This window comes from Emydura macquarii, unplaced genomic scaffold (assembly GCF_026122565.2).
Source record: "Emydura macquarii macquarii isolate MOO-44397 ecotype Brisbane River unplaced genomic scaffold, CSIRO-AGI_Emac_v2 contig_499, whole genome shotgun sequence".
NCBI classification, from domain to species: Eukaryota; Metazoa; Chordata; order Testudines; family Chelidae; genus Emydura; species Emydura macquarii.
The window spans coordinates 4,176,740-4,191,378 of NW_027130636.1; the positions used below are offsets into that span (position 1 = coordinate 4,176,740).

The following is a 14,639-nucleotide window of genomic DNA, read 5'->3' on the forward strand; positions in this document are numbered from 1 at the left end:
ACTTTAATTTAGAACAGCTATTCTGTTCTGTTGATCTAATAATAGTGGGCCAACACCCCAATAGCAGACAGCCATTGTTTATGATAAATCAGCAGCATAATTAAGAAAAAAACTAAAAGCCATACCCTTGCCACTCTAACCCAATAGGTCTACTCTTAAAGAAATATAAGGTCACCCAATCACAAACGGGTGTGTGTGTGTGCACAAGCACACTTTATCCTTCTCTGAGTCAAGGAGGAATATTAGATTTGCTGCTATATGAAAAAAGCAAAGGAAGATGTTATGGGAATGAAGGTGAATAACTTCACTTATTAGAAACCATGCTTACAGTAACTTATTAATGTCATATTTCATTATGAACTCATTATTTATTTTTTTAAATAACATTGGGAACTATTATAAGAAATGTTTGTCCAACATGCAACACAGCAGAAATGAAGGACAGGTCTGTATTAAAGATCCATATGCAGTCTTTGAGCTTAGATAAGGGGAAAACATGCACATTTCCAACAGAGCACTACATCACAAACACAGCAAACATCTGTAAATAATTTTTGAACCTATCAAAACTTGATATTCGTATATAGCCCATATTACTATACACATATTTGGTCCTTAAATGATATATCTGACACATCACTTTGAATAGAAAATAGTAACTGAATTTTTTGTCTTTTGGTTGCTTCCACGAGTTCAGGCATGTATTTGGAATACAAATGTAGGTTACTTCTTGTTGGTAAACTTGCTAATTATACAACTGACTGTCCTGTGTTATTTAGTGACTGACAGCTTAGGTGGACAAATTACTTCCCAAATACAACAATTTGAACACAATTACTTCCTTAGAAATTATATTAAATGTAATAAATGTAATAGTAATAACATCACCTTAGTTTAGACAACTGCAGTAGGATAATCATAATAAATGTGAAAGACAAAGGAGCCTGTTCACGAGAAAGGTGGAGAACCTCAAAGAGGAGGCTCATCCCATAGACTACAAAAGATGTTCAGCACTAAGCAAAATTAGGCCATTAATCCGAAGAAGTAAATTTCCTATGACACACAAAGTTAAGGTTACTTAATTAAGGAAAGTGGACAGTCCCTCCTGCCCATTAATGAACGGCAAAAAATCAGACCTCTCCTAAAGACACATAAAGTCTCACTTACTTGGGCTTTATTTTAAGGCAAATTCCTCATTTGGATATGACCCTTTGGCAGTCTCTCAAATTAATTGATTTCATGGAGGTAGGGATAAACTGCACACTGGTGCTTCTGATTAAATACATGTGGGGGAAATATCTGTTTGACTTGCACATCTCTAATGAAAATAAGTATGTACAAAAATCAGTCCAGACATCATAAAACAAACACAACATTTCCCAGAGATTATCCATTTGTGTCAGTAGGGGCTGATTCTGTACTTTAAAATCATATTTATTCAGATCATCTTTTTCTGAACCCATTTTTCCCCATAAGGGGAAGTTCTTGTTTGATGTATTTCAATAGGATTAAAAACATGTTCCTTACTTTTTCTGTCCTTTTAACAGCTGTACTTTTATTTCTCATGTATGGAATAAATTCTGAGTCTTGCAGATAAAAAAGGAGATGAACTGGATGTATTCTGGCTATACTGAAAACTAACAGAATTGCAAAACCCAATAACAAGCACTAAAGAGATGGAAATAGACCTACTGTATCCTCTAGTGTCTTCACTGCTTGAGGAGTTCACACTTGGAACTTGGTAGGTGTGGTTTGCATGAAATGTGAGTGCCATTGCAACCTACTCATTGGCCCTCTGATCCCAGGGCACATTTTCTCTGGAAACTCCTGGGACTCTGGGATCAGAAATCTGAATGAGACCAGCAGCTCTTCATCCATGCTGGTAGATGGCAGGATGTCGGGGGGGGAGGGAGGGAAATGGGGGCCTCTATGCAGAGGCAGGAATGAGGAGTCTGTGTCCTGCTTGGCTGAGAGGGTGGCTGCTCCGATGAACACTGGGCCAGGCCCTGTGCGATGCCTCAATGGTTGCCTGGCTGTGGCTGCAGGTTCCATTGGGAGTGGCTCAGTGCAGTGCTCAGGATGCAGCGCTGAGACTCTGAGCCAATAGTGAAGCTATTAGAGATGGGTGAGGGGCCAGGCCACGCAGAGGGGTTGGCTTGGGGGCATGCAGAGTCCAGGGGCCATGGGAAGTGGGATTCCCTGAGCAATGTGTGGGAGAAGCACTGAAGGCCTCAGTCCCTCAGTCTTGGCCCCTTTTAGCCCTCTTCAAGAAACAGCCAGGCTCCCCTGGAAGGACGAGTAGCAGGAGCGGAGTCGCAGGCCATTTGCTTTCAGGACCAGCTGCCTTCTCCTTGGGATGGCGCAGCACCCTTCTTCCTCGCAGTGGGTGGGGTGACAAGACGTTTATTGTGAGGAACAGGTTTCCACACCCTGTTTTAAAGGGACTCTGCCACTTTAACCTTTCCTATGTCCACCCAGGCTGCAACAGCGACCAGGGAGCAGAGGGATTTGATGGGCTCTGCACCTTCTAATGAGGGGAACTATATCCCCTTCACACATGCAACACTATCTCCTCACTCCAAGCCCCAGTGTCTATAGCGCTCTCTCACTGTATAGCTTCTGTTCACTGCAGATGTCTGTCATTCCCAGCCATGCTGAGTGTTTCTGTTCCCACTTTGTTTGGCCAGAGCAGCAATGTACATTAAGGTATCTCATGTGGAGGAAGCTGCTGTAGGCGGGTGCATCACTGCACCAAAGGCACCTTATCTTACCATGGCAGAGAAAGAGACAGATTTAACCAATCATAGAGAGGCAATGGTAGAGTTAAGGAGAATCCAGCTGCCCGCCATACCATTTTGCGCCATCTTCTCTCATACCTTCCATCCCTCAGGTGGATGAGAACGGAATAACGCGTGTGGCCATTCTGGGATCTCTAGAGCATGGCATTTGCCCTGTGGAGCCCAGCATGGCCTGCAGCGTCTGTCGTCATCTAGATATGCAGTGCATGGAAATAGGTCCTGGCCTGTGCTGCTCCCTGGGTCAGAGCAGCACGGCTACAGCACATGCTGAGACCTGTAGCTGAAGTTGAAGGCAGCTGCCCTGTTTCCATTCTGGCACAATGGAGGAGCAGCTGGACCAAATTTGAGTGATGTTGTGACTCAGCAGTTGGAGGCATATGTGCACAACCCTGACATCACGGTCTCCGCCATCCAGGGCATCCAAATGGCCATCCACGAGTGCCAGTGCCACTTCTGGGACCAGTGCTGGAACTGTTTTGTCCTTGAGACCAAGAACAAGACCCCCTAGGAGAGCATCGTTGCAGCAGAGGTAAGGGCCAGAGAGCCTTTCTCCTCCGCCCAGAGCCTCAGTGGAATGCTTCTCATGGTCACCCCCTCACTACAGCTAAATACAGGAGGCAGGTCCCACCAAGAGCACCCTGTGGGTGGCTCTCACACATGCCCACTGCAGTGCAGTGCAGCCAGCAGCCCCTTCCATAATTGGGCAAGCTAGGGAGCCACAGTGCAGTGATATGGGTGGGAGCTAGAGAACTGGATGGAACCACGGTCTGTCTGTGTCTAGCAGCCCCAATACAGAATCCCCTTTACATTCACTACAGACGAGCCCTGTTTCTTCTCCACACACCTCAGTGTCTGTCCTCATCCTTTTCCTTTCCTAAGTCCTGCGTATGCCCAGTGCCTGCCATTCCATAAGATCACAAGCTTCCTTCCGAACTCCAGCCTGATTTCTGCATCCCCCACTCAACCAAAACTCTCATTGGCCATGGTGGGGTTTGTCCCAGGAAGTACTTTGCTCACCTCCAAAACGCAGTCAGCTCTGCAGTGGAATGTGTCAGCTGTTCAGCATTAACACCCACATGAATTTAGAACAGAATGTGAACAGGAATACTGTTATCCAATAAGAACTGCAGGAATGGAGGTGGATTTAGGAGGACCAAATGTAATTCTCCCCACTGGAATTTCATCAGGAGAGTGGGTGAATACCCCAACTCATCATCTCCAGGCTCAGTTTCTGCAACTCTGTATCTAGGGACAGAGCCACATGCCTGGGGAAAGCCACCCACTTTCCATTCTGTCACAGCTCCCAGCTGGGAAGCGAGTGGCAGCCCCCAGCTTCTGGGGAAGGTGGGCAGCAGCCCCCTGCTTCCTACTGGGTCCCAGCTCCCAGGTGGGAGCCCGGTGGCAGCCTCCTGTGTCTCGTGAGCTGGCCTCGCAGCTGGGTGGTAGCCACCCGCGCCCCGGCTCTGAGCCAAGGGACAGCCTCCAGCACCCCGACTTGAAGATGGGCAGCAGCCACCTACTCACATCCCTGGGTCCCAGTCGGCGTGGAAGCCTCCTCTGCCCCAGCTCGGATTGGGTGGCAGTCGCCCACCTCCCAGGATGGCAGCCAGGCAGCAGCCGCCTACAACTTGCCCAGGTGGCAGCCCCCTCCCTGACTCAAAGCCCAATGCCCAGAAAACTTGTCAATTTCACTGCTCTAGCTGAGCAGTGAAATTGACAACTATGACAGCCCTAGATTTCACCAGTTACCCTCTTTTACTGTCTTTCTCTCTCTCGCCCTCCTTCTCTGTCTCTCTCTCACCCCTTCCTCCTCTCAAATCTATGGCATAAAATTTAGCGTGGCACTTTATATTCCCCAGCATTGGCATGCCACTCAAAGCCTCCAAGCTTTGGCCAACATCACCTCTAGCACAGGTACATGCTTGAATTGCGCACCCCTGGTGTAAAGGTGGTAACCCTACCCTCTAATATCTGTCATATCACAGCCTTATATACTCAGCCCTTCTTCCAACACATGGCTCACATTAGTCTGTAAATATAAAATCCCATGGAAAATTGAGTGTCGGGGTACTTATTAAAATTGTCAGAAGTTAGGGGTACTTGCTTGATACTTAAAGGCTGAGAAACACTGCTGTAAAGAACTACCTAGAGAAACACCACCTTAATGTTAATTGTATTACCAGTGGCATACCGAGGAGGGATGGGGTGGGGGGGCCCAGGTCCCTGGGCGCTGGGCTGCAGGGGGTGCCAGGCTGGCACCCCCCCCAAGATGGGGGAGCAGGAGGTAAGTGTGGGGGAGGCGCCGTGCCGGGCCAGCCCTTCGCAAAGGGTGGGGGGCTGGGGACGCAGGAGGCGCTGAGGGGCATCCCTTAGCGCCTCCCTCCCATGTGTTATGAAGGGCCAGCCCAGCCCCACTCCCCAGGCGGAGACAGGGCAGTGAGGCCGTCCCGTGGTGTCCCAGGCGCCTGGCTGCGGGGCTGGAGTGGCAGGTAAGTGTGTGTGTGGGAGGGGTACCGCCCATCCCTTCTCGGTGGGGGGGGCAGAGGGGAGCAGTAGGTGCTGAGGAGCTCACCTCAGCTCCCCCACTGCGTGTCGTGAAAGGCCACCGCCCCCCATGCTGGGGAGAGAGGCTGCCTGTCTGAGCCAGCGTTGGGCTGCAGGGAGAAAGGTGGGCACGCCGCACTGGGTAAGTGCAGGGAGGAAGGGGCAGCGGAGCCAAGCCTGCATTTGCGCCCCCCCAAGCTCCGGCTTCCCCTCCCCCTGCAGGTACAGATCCCCCCTTCCCAGGGCAGGTGCGGGGCGGTGCCGGGATCCCTCCTGCTCTGCGCAAATATAGGCTTGGTCCCCAGGCGTCGGAGACCCTCAGTACACCACTGTGTATTACTGCATACTCTTCTGATAATGCAACTGTGTACTATGGCAAACACAAGTTGGTATAGCTGTTATGTGGTGAAAATGACTGAATTCTGAAGGTAAACTGCCCTGCTGACTTAGCCCACGATACTTGAAAACATGCAAGTTATCAGCTATCAATTGACATAGAAATCTTTGTATTTACAACCAATTTACAACCATTTTTCTGTCCACAAAGTGGAGAGAGGAACTCAGAAGGTTTTTTTGAGTTTGTTGAAAGTGAATGGAAAGAAATACTGCAACATTTATAATGTGCAAACAGAATAAAGTTCAGACCAATATTATATAAACTTGATGTTTTAAAAGGGCCAATTTCACGAAGTGGAAAACAATTATGAGCCAAATCAACTGGGAGGAAGAATTTAGTCCGAAAAGTGGGAATGATAAATGGGAATTGTTGCAGAACATTAGATTCCCCAAAAGCCACAATCCCACAATTGAGGAAGGTCACAATGGTTAACAAACCTACCTGGTTTAGAGGTGAAGTGAAGACATCTATAAAAAAATTGTATTTTATATATACATAAACAAATGGAAGAAAGGGAAGTTCATAGTAATTAATATAAATCAGAAGCCAGGAAGTTCCAGAAGACTGGAAGAAAGCTAATGTTGTGCTAGTATTTAAAAAGGGTAAATGAGATGACCAGATAGTTTATAGGCCTGTCAGCCTGATATTGATCCCTGGCAAGAGAAGGGAGCAGCTGATACAAGATTCTATTAATAAAAAAGTAAAGGAGGGTAATATAATTAATGCAAATCAATATAAGTTACAGAAAATAGAACCTATCAAAATAACTTGATATCTTATTTTAAGAGATTACAAGTTTGGTTGATAAAATAATAGTTTTGATGTAATATACTTAGACGTCTGTAAAGTGTTTGACTTTAAACTTCATGACATTTTGATTCAAAAACTAGAAGTATATAAAATTAACATGACACATTAAATGGATTAAAAGCTGGCTAACTGATAGTTCTCAAAATGTAATTGTAAAGGGATAATCATCCCTTTAACACTGGTGTATTTCCAGTGGAGTCCCACAGGGATCTGTTCTTGGCCTTACAGTATTTAATATTTTTATCAGTGACTTGAAAGAAAACAAAGTCATCACTGATAAAGTTTGTAAATGACACAAACATTGGGGGCGTGGTAAATAATGAAGAGGATAGGTCACTGATACAGAGCGATTTAGATCACTTGGTAAGCTGGGCACAACAAACAGTATGCATGTTGATACGGCTAAATGTAAATGTATAACTTGAGGAACAAAGAATGTAGGCCATACTTACAGGATGGGGGATTCTATCCTGGGAAGCCGTGACTCTGGAAAAGATTTGAGGGTCATAGAAGATAATCAGCTGAACATGAGCTCCCAGTGCTATGCTGTGACCAGAAAGGGTAATGAAATTCTGGGATACATGAACAGGGGAATCTGGAGTAGGAGTAGGGAGGTTACTTTACCTCTGTATTTGGCACTGGTGTAACCAGTTCTCCCGTTGGCATAGATAATCCACCTCCCCAAGAGGTGGTAGCTATGTTGACAGGAGAAGCCCTCCTATTGACAAAGCGCTTTCTACACTGGGGGTTAGGTCAGTATAGAACATTGCTCAAGAGTGTGGATTTTCCACACTCCTGAGTGAGGTAGTTTATACTGATATAATTTGGTAGTGTAGACCAAGCCTGAGGAAGCTCAGTCAGTTTACCTTAATAAAGAGATGGTTAAGGGATGACTTGATCCCAGTTTATAAGTATTTACATCAGAACAAATATTTGATAATGGGCTCTTCAGTATAGCAGAGAGACTGGAAATAAGGCGTAATTTTTTAACAGTGAGAGTAATTAACCATTGTAACAACTTACCAAAGATGGTGGTGGATTCTCCATCACTGGCAATGTTTAAATCAAGATTGGATATTTTTCTAAAAGATCTGCTCTAGGAATTATTGTGAGGGAGTTCTCTGGTCTGTACTGTACAGAAAAGCAACCTAGATGATCACAGTGGTCCCTTCTGGCCTCAGAGTCTATGAATCTGTACTGAGCAGCAATACCACGTACTACCAGCCAGGATATATGCACAGCTGTGGGGCATGAGGGGCTTGTACACTCTATGTGCTTGGCAATAAGGTTGTGTGTCAGAGGGAGCCTTTCAGGGACTTGGTGTGTTTATACCTAGCAGCCATAACAATCTGTGAAAGCCAAATTGTTTTCCTCCCTGATGAATTGTCAACCACATCTTTACTTAACAGGTTCTCTTTTACAAATAGGTGAACAACAAAAATCAGAGAAATATTTGCCTGATTCATAGATTTAAAAAAAAATGACTATCTGGCACCTAGGACTGAAATTCAAATTGTTACAAAATTAAATTGGAGGAAAAACATTTGGCCTCCTTAAATCCATCAAATACAGGATAAAAATAAACAACAGAAAAAGAGACCATCAAGCAAGAACAGGGAATAAGATAAGGATGTAACCTCAGCACGGCCTTCTTCAATTTGACTCACCAGACCCACTGGAACCGTCCCCAGAATCTGAGTCTCCTACAAAATAACTGAGAGAAAAAGTGCCTGTTGTGGGCTGATGACTGGTCAGACGGTCACCTACAATGGTCTGTAGAGAAACTGACACCTTCTAGAAAAAGGCGGTTACTTACCTGTAACTTACCTGTAACCTGTACCTGTGTTCTTCAGGATGTGTTACTCATGTCCATTCCAAGTAGGTGTGCGCGCACCGTGTGCACAGTTCGCCAGAAAGTTTTCCCTCAGAAGTACCTGCAGGGTTGGCTCTGATGCCCCCTGGAGTCGTGCTGCTATGGTGCTCTATATAGGGCCTGCCGACCCTCTGCCTCCTTAGTTCCTTCTTGCTGGTTGGCTCTGACAGAGGGTAGGCGGGTGGGTCTTTGAATAGATATGAGCAACACATCTCGAAGAACACCAGTTACAGGTAAGTAACCGCCTTTTCTTCTTCAAGTGCTTGCTCATGTCGATCCAAATAGGTGATTCCCCAGGCAGACCAAGGAGGTGGGGTCGGAGCTCAGAGAACTACAGACTGGAGCACTGTTCTGCTGAACACAGCATCATCTCTGGCTTTTCAAGTGATCACATAATAAGCAGCAAAAGTATGGATGGTAGATCACGTGCTGCTCTGCAGATGTCCTCAATCGGAACTTGCGCCAGATAGGCTGCCAATGAGGCCTGGGTTCTCGTTGAATTGGCCGTAAGCTTAGGAGCCGACACTTTCGCCAAGTCATAGCAGGTCCTGATGCACGAGGTAATCCATGAAGAAATTCTCTGGGAAGAGACCAGAAAACCCTTCATCCTTTCTGCCAGTACCATGAAGAGCTGGGTGGTCTTTCTGAACGATTTGGTTCTCTCTATATAGAAGGCCAATGCCCTTCTGACATCAAGGGAATGTAGTCTACGTTCCCAACTGGTAGCATGCGGCTTCGCGTAGAAGACTGGAAGGAAGATATCCTAGTTTACGTGAAACTGGGACACCACCTTCAGCAGAAACGCTGGAGAAAAACTGGAGAAAGTATCCCAGTTTCACAGTGCAAAGGACCCACTGGTCTGAGATGACTTGGGACCAGGCACTGTGAAAATGGGATAAATAGTGTGAAAACAATAGGGATGGATCCGAGGAACTGCATGTTACGTGGTCCTCAGGCGCGTCCTCAAAAGTTCTGCTTGGTTCCAGAGGTCTGTCTTGTACGGCCAGAGCTCCTGCCGGAGGAGGGATTTTGGGGCCTTCTTCTGCTGTTGTTTCTACCCTTTAGCGGTTTGTGTCCTGCCTGGATGAACCCTGGTAAAAACGGGGCAAGGGTTGCAGCCTAAAAGGTCTCCTTTGTGGCACTGGCATGTGGAGCCCTAAGGACTTCAGAGTGGCTCAAGAATCCTTCAGACTATGCAGTTTATCATCAGTCTGAGAGGAAAATAGGGATGGACCCTCAAATGGGAGGTCCTATGTGGTGGTTTGCACCTCATGAGGGAGTCCTGAAGCATGGAGCCAAGAACTCCATCTCATCACAACCCTGGATGACATTGTCCAGTAGGCCGCATAAGTGCTATCCAGCGCTGCCTGCAGTAAAGTCTTTGAAACTGCCTTCCCCTCTTTAACATGTACAGCAAACTCCACCTTGGAATCGACAGGCAAATCTGCGAACTTCTCCACAGAGAGCCATGCATTGAAGGCCTATCTACTAAGGATAGCCTGTTGGTTCGCTATCCGAAGTTGGAGCCCTCTGGTGGAATACACTTTCCTCCCGAAGAGGTCCAACTTCTTAGCCTCCTTCACTGTAGGGGACCCTGCTGCCCTTGACATTCCCTCTCGTCAGCCGCTGCCACCACAAGCGACCCAGGGGGTGGGTGTGTATAGAAATGCTCATGTCCGTTTGAGGGGACAAAGTACTTCCTCTCAACTCTTTTGGCCATTGGGGCCGGAGAGGCGGGTTTCTGCCACAAAGCTATGGTATTGTCTTTAATGGTCTTGATAAAAGGGAGTGCTACCCTAGAAGAACCTGCCGGTGTTAGAATATCCAGCATAGGGTCCACTCCCTGGACAATCTCCTTCACCTGCAGGCCCATGTTCTTCATGACCCTGCAGAGCAGTTCCTGTCATTCAGAACTGGTGCAGGCAGGGCCCCAGCAACTGCCTCATCCTGTGACAAGGATGACGATGCTCCAACCCCTGGATCCTGTACTCCTGACGGATCCTGTGCCGCTCTTCATTCTCGGTGCCAGGATTGTGCGTGATGTCGGCACTGGTGCCAGGGTCTGAGCTTCCTATGGCATCGTGCAAGGCATGTGCCACTGAGTGGGAGGGCCGGTCTCTTGTGCCCAAAGCCATCGAATGGGATCTCGCCGAGAGGGACCGTTGGGCCTAGTGGTATGCCCAAAGTGTCCAAAATGGCTACTGAGATAGCACCTGTCACTGCGGGGCCTGTGGTACCGCAAAGGGCTGCATCTCCCGTCTGCGCTGTTTGCTGCGGTGCCAGCTCCTGTGTGAGGCGTATGACTCTGCTGCAGAGTCAGATGAGAGCTGCTCGCTCCTCAGTGACCATGGGGAGGCCGGGGGTGGTGCCAGGGAGTGGTGCTGGGGGGACCTCAACCTAGCCATCATGGCCGGTTTGCCCTGGGATGGCATCGCAGGTCTCTTCGGTGCTGGATCACGATCCCGAGGGTGGCTAGATGGTGGTGTAGAAGCAGTCTCCTTGATAAGCTCTCTGGATGCCTCAGATGTCTCTGGAGTGGAAGGAAACTGGATATCCTCCTCCTCCCTCTCCCCGCGCAGGGAGTCCTCCGGTACTGGGCTCGACGAGGCTCTTCTCTGGCCCGGAGTCAACGGTACTGAAGTTGAGGGCTGGGGGCTCAGGTATCCCGGCACGGGTTGCACCCTGGTAGCCTCCATAGGCTTGGACTTAGGTGTCGGAGAGCGCCCTCTGTCCTTGCTCCTCTTTTGCAACACCGGGGAATGGGAGCGGTGCCGCTTCTCAGACTATTCCAGGCCCTTCAGTGCCGGGGAAGGCTGCCGGTGACAAGGCTCTTTCAGTGCGGTTTCTTTTCTTGTTTCATAGAGGCCGGGGCACGCCTCATCAATGCCAATGAGCCTGCTCTCTGCTCTGCAGGTCGAAGGGCAACCTCTATTAGCAGAACTTTAAGCACTGTCTGCATTACTTTTGGGTCCTAGGCTTGAAACCTCTGCAGATCTTGCACTTCTCTTTTAATTGGACTCCTGGAGGCACCTTAGACAGGCAGAGTGCAGGTTGTCCCTTGGCACAGGCTTCAAGCAGATCCACAGGGCTTAAAACCAGGCATACTCCATCCCTGGAAGGAAGAGGAGGCTAACAACCCAATAAGTGGGGTACTTAACCTAACTATATTAACTAACTACAACTCTCTAAATGAACTATTTACAGATACTTAAGTAACAAGACACGAGGGAAGCACTTGCTAGGCAAGAACAGCAAGGTTCCAGTGACCTTCATGGGCGGTAAGAAGGAACTGAGGAGGCAGAGGATGCGCAGTTCCCTATATAGAGAGCCATAGCGGCGCAACTCCAGGGGGCACCAGAGCCGACCCTGCTGATACTTCTGAGGAAAATCTTCCTGGCGAATTGTGCATGCAGAGTGCGCACACCTACTTGGAATGGACATGAGCAAGCACTCAAAGAAGAACCTGCTGCTTAACATGGCCCTGCAGTGCGGCTTGGAACAAACAAACATCAGGACATTTCAGGAAAAGTCCAGAAACAACCAAAACTGAGTAAAATGTTATTACAGAGACATGAAGATTGAACATACTCTAAACTACATAGACCAGAGCCTCATAATAAACTCATCTGGAAGCTTGACTGGTTATCAAAGCACTTCAAGAAAAAGCTGAACAGATCTTCACGCCACCAAGAAGCAGCCAAAAAGACACATCCCTTCCCCCAATAAAACATCTGCTATAGCTATTTGGCATCAGAATCCAACCCATTCTATTACACAGGCGTGAAACCTAAGGCCCAACTTGAACAACACACAATGGTCATTGGAATAAAATCCCAGCAGGAGCCCTGCCTCTATAGTTCTGCAAGTCCTCTGTGTGCACAGGAACGTCAATGACAATGGCTACTCATCACAACTGGGCTGGTACCCGCTGCTCATCAACATACAGACAAGTACATTCAACTTCTGGTGCCACCTCAGTCAAAAGAAGCAAATGCTCCATTCTGCACAATAAGCAGGTAAGAAACTAAATCCAAATGAACATATAATCCTTCCCCATAATTGCTATCCCTGCTCAACAGCTTCCATCTCCAACCAGCAGAGAAAATCAAGATGTCAGCCCAGCACCCTGTAACAGCAATCTATGAGGCACTGGAAAGAACAGATCAAATCAGCAACAAATGGGACTGCGACAGCTCCTTAGTCTCACCAGTAGAGACCTCACCAGGGTGACCTAGTGCAAAATGACAGCCAATTCTCACTCTCAGGTACAGCATCAGTGACCATGTGCTGGGGGTCAGATTGGGAGGTCCTAAACAGAGAGCAGCGACTTTGCAGCCAAGGGGACAGAGCAGAGATTGAGACAGACAAATACTTTCTACTCCAATGTCCCAAATATCAGCAAGTGCAAGAAAAACATTTCCTCAAACCATCAGGAATCATCCAGGCTGCCTCATCAGAGAGTGAGGAGGAAAAACTGTGCCTGGCCCTTGGAGAAAGGAGGGAGACCGCATCGTGTGACGGACCACCCTGCCCCAGATCAAGAACAGACTGCACTGACAAAAGGACACAGGCTCAGAGCCCACATGCAGCATATAACCCCATCCCAAGGGCCAGATCGCCCCACCTCTGATGGAGGCCTAAGAGAATGACTTGTTTCACACTGGGGCAGCACTTGTCCAGCTCACCCAGCCACTCAGATCTCACTGAACTGACCTGAGCTGGTGTTGGTACAGAGTACAAATAGCACGGGTGTGCGGTCGTTGTAGGTGCAACTGCGTCTGGGTAGGAAGGAAGGAAGGAAGGGCCTGTCACTTCCTTGCTCCCAAGTTTGGCCCCTCAACAAACCAGAGGCACGAGGGAATAGGTCCCCCCCCCCTCCTTATCTAACACAACTGGAGGGGGATGGTGAGGGCAGTTCTCCCCCATCCTATGTACCACAGGGAAGGGCAGCGAGGGCACAGGGCCCCCCATTCTATGTACCACAGAATGGGGGGGGGAGGTGGTACATAGGGCTGGTAAGGACACAGGGCCTCCCACCCTGTGCCTTGGGAAACGAAGGGTGTACCAGAGTTGGGGCTAGGGGTGGCAGTGAGGGAGGACCAGGGATTCCAGGGGTGCGGGCCTCTACGGAGCGGGGCTGGGGGGGCTCTAAGGGTGGGGGTAGCGGGCCTCGGGGGGGGGGCTCTAAGGGCGGGGGTAGCGGGGCTCTGGGGGAGGTCGGGGGGAGCGGGGCTGAGGGGCGGGGGGCTCTAAGGTCAGGGGTATCGGGGCTCTGGGGAGAATCGGAGCGCCCTAAGGGCGGCCCTTCCCCCGAGTCCCCGGAGCCGAACCAGGGAACCAGCCCCTGCCCGTACCTGCGGCAGCAGCACCAACAAACTCGCGGGGCCTCTGACGCCGCGTTTCCCGGCAACGTTTTTCCTAGCAACCAAACCAACCCACACGTGGGGTGAGAGCTCCGCCCCTTCCCGCAGTTCGGATCCCCACACGTTCCCCCCACCGCATATCATTCCGCATCATCCCCCACCTCTCGATCTCGCCCCCCAACATTCCATACCACATACCCCAGCGTCCCCTGCATGTCCCCAACCCCACCCACCCCACCGCCGCCAGCACTGGGGCCTGCCCCATGTCATTACAATGGGCTCTGCTGCCTTTGGAACCCTAGAACTCACTGTGCCTCGACCACCCAGGGCTCCAACCTGCAGTTACCAGGGCACTGTGCTTATTTTGCCCCTGCTTAGAGGAGCCTTTGGGGCCTACAAGGGCCAGTAAAATTTCCTGTAAACACTGGTCAGTCGAAGCTGTCTAAGGCAGACTGGTTTTAATGCTAGTGGGAGGAAAATGGCCATTTTTAAAAAGAGGGGACAACAATCACAAGATAAACACAGCTACTCCCCCTATCACAAGCAACCTATAAGAAAAAACTACCATCTTGAAAAATGGCAAGTCTGCTATGTTCATGTCCTTGGCTTCTATGCTTTCACTGGCACCTAAATTGTCAGCAGTACATGAGACTAGAAGTGGGGTTTGGATGATAGTGGCACTTGTCCACTGCAATTTGAACTGAGATACCCAAACTCATTTCTAGAGGGACTAGGACACAGTTATTTAATCTGTGAATTTAGCCTGTGTTTACAAATTGACCACAGGCCATTTGATGATGATGGAATGGCAATGTACTTAATTGTCACAATGTGTCACTTAGACCAAGGGCTCA

At 48.8% G+C, this 14,639-nt stretch overlaps 1 protein-coding gene across 1 annotated transcript in view; it reads right to left on the reverse strand.

Moving 5' to 3' along the window:
• The window catches only part of NME9 (NME/NM23 family member 9), a 44,658-nt gene extending 30,824 nt beyond the window's left edge, over nucleotides 1–13,834 (reverse strand). Inside the window, exon 1 of the mRNA XM_067538631.1 lies at nucleotides 13,777–13,834. The gene's annotated coding sequence lies outside the window, so the exon portion shown is untranslated. The remainder of the gene's footprint in view (nucleotides 1–13,776) is intronic.
• Nucleotides 13,835–14,639: the final 805 nt, after the last annotated feature.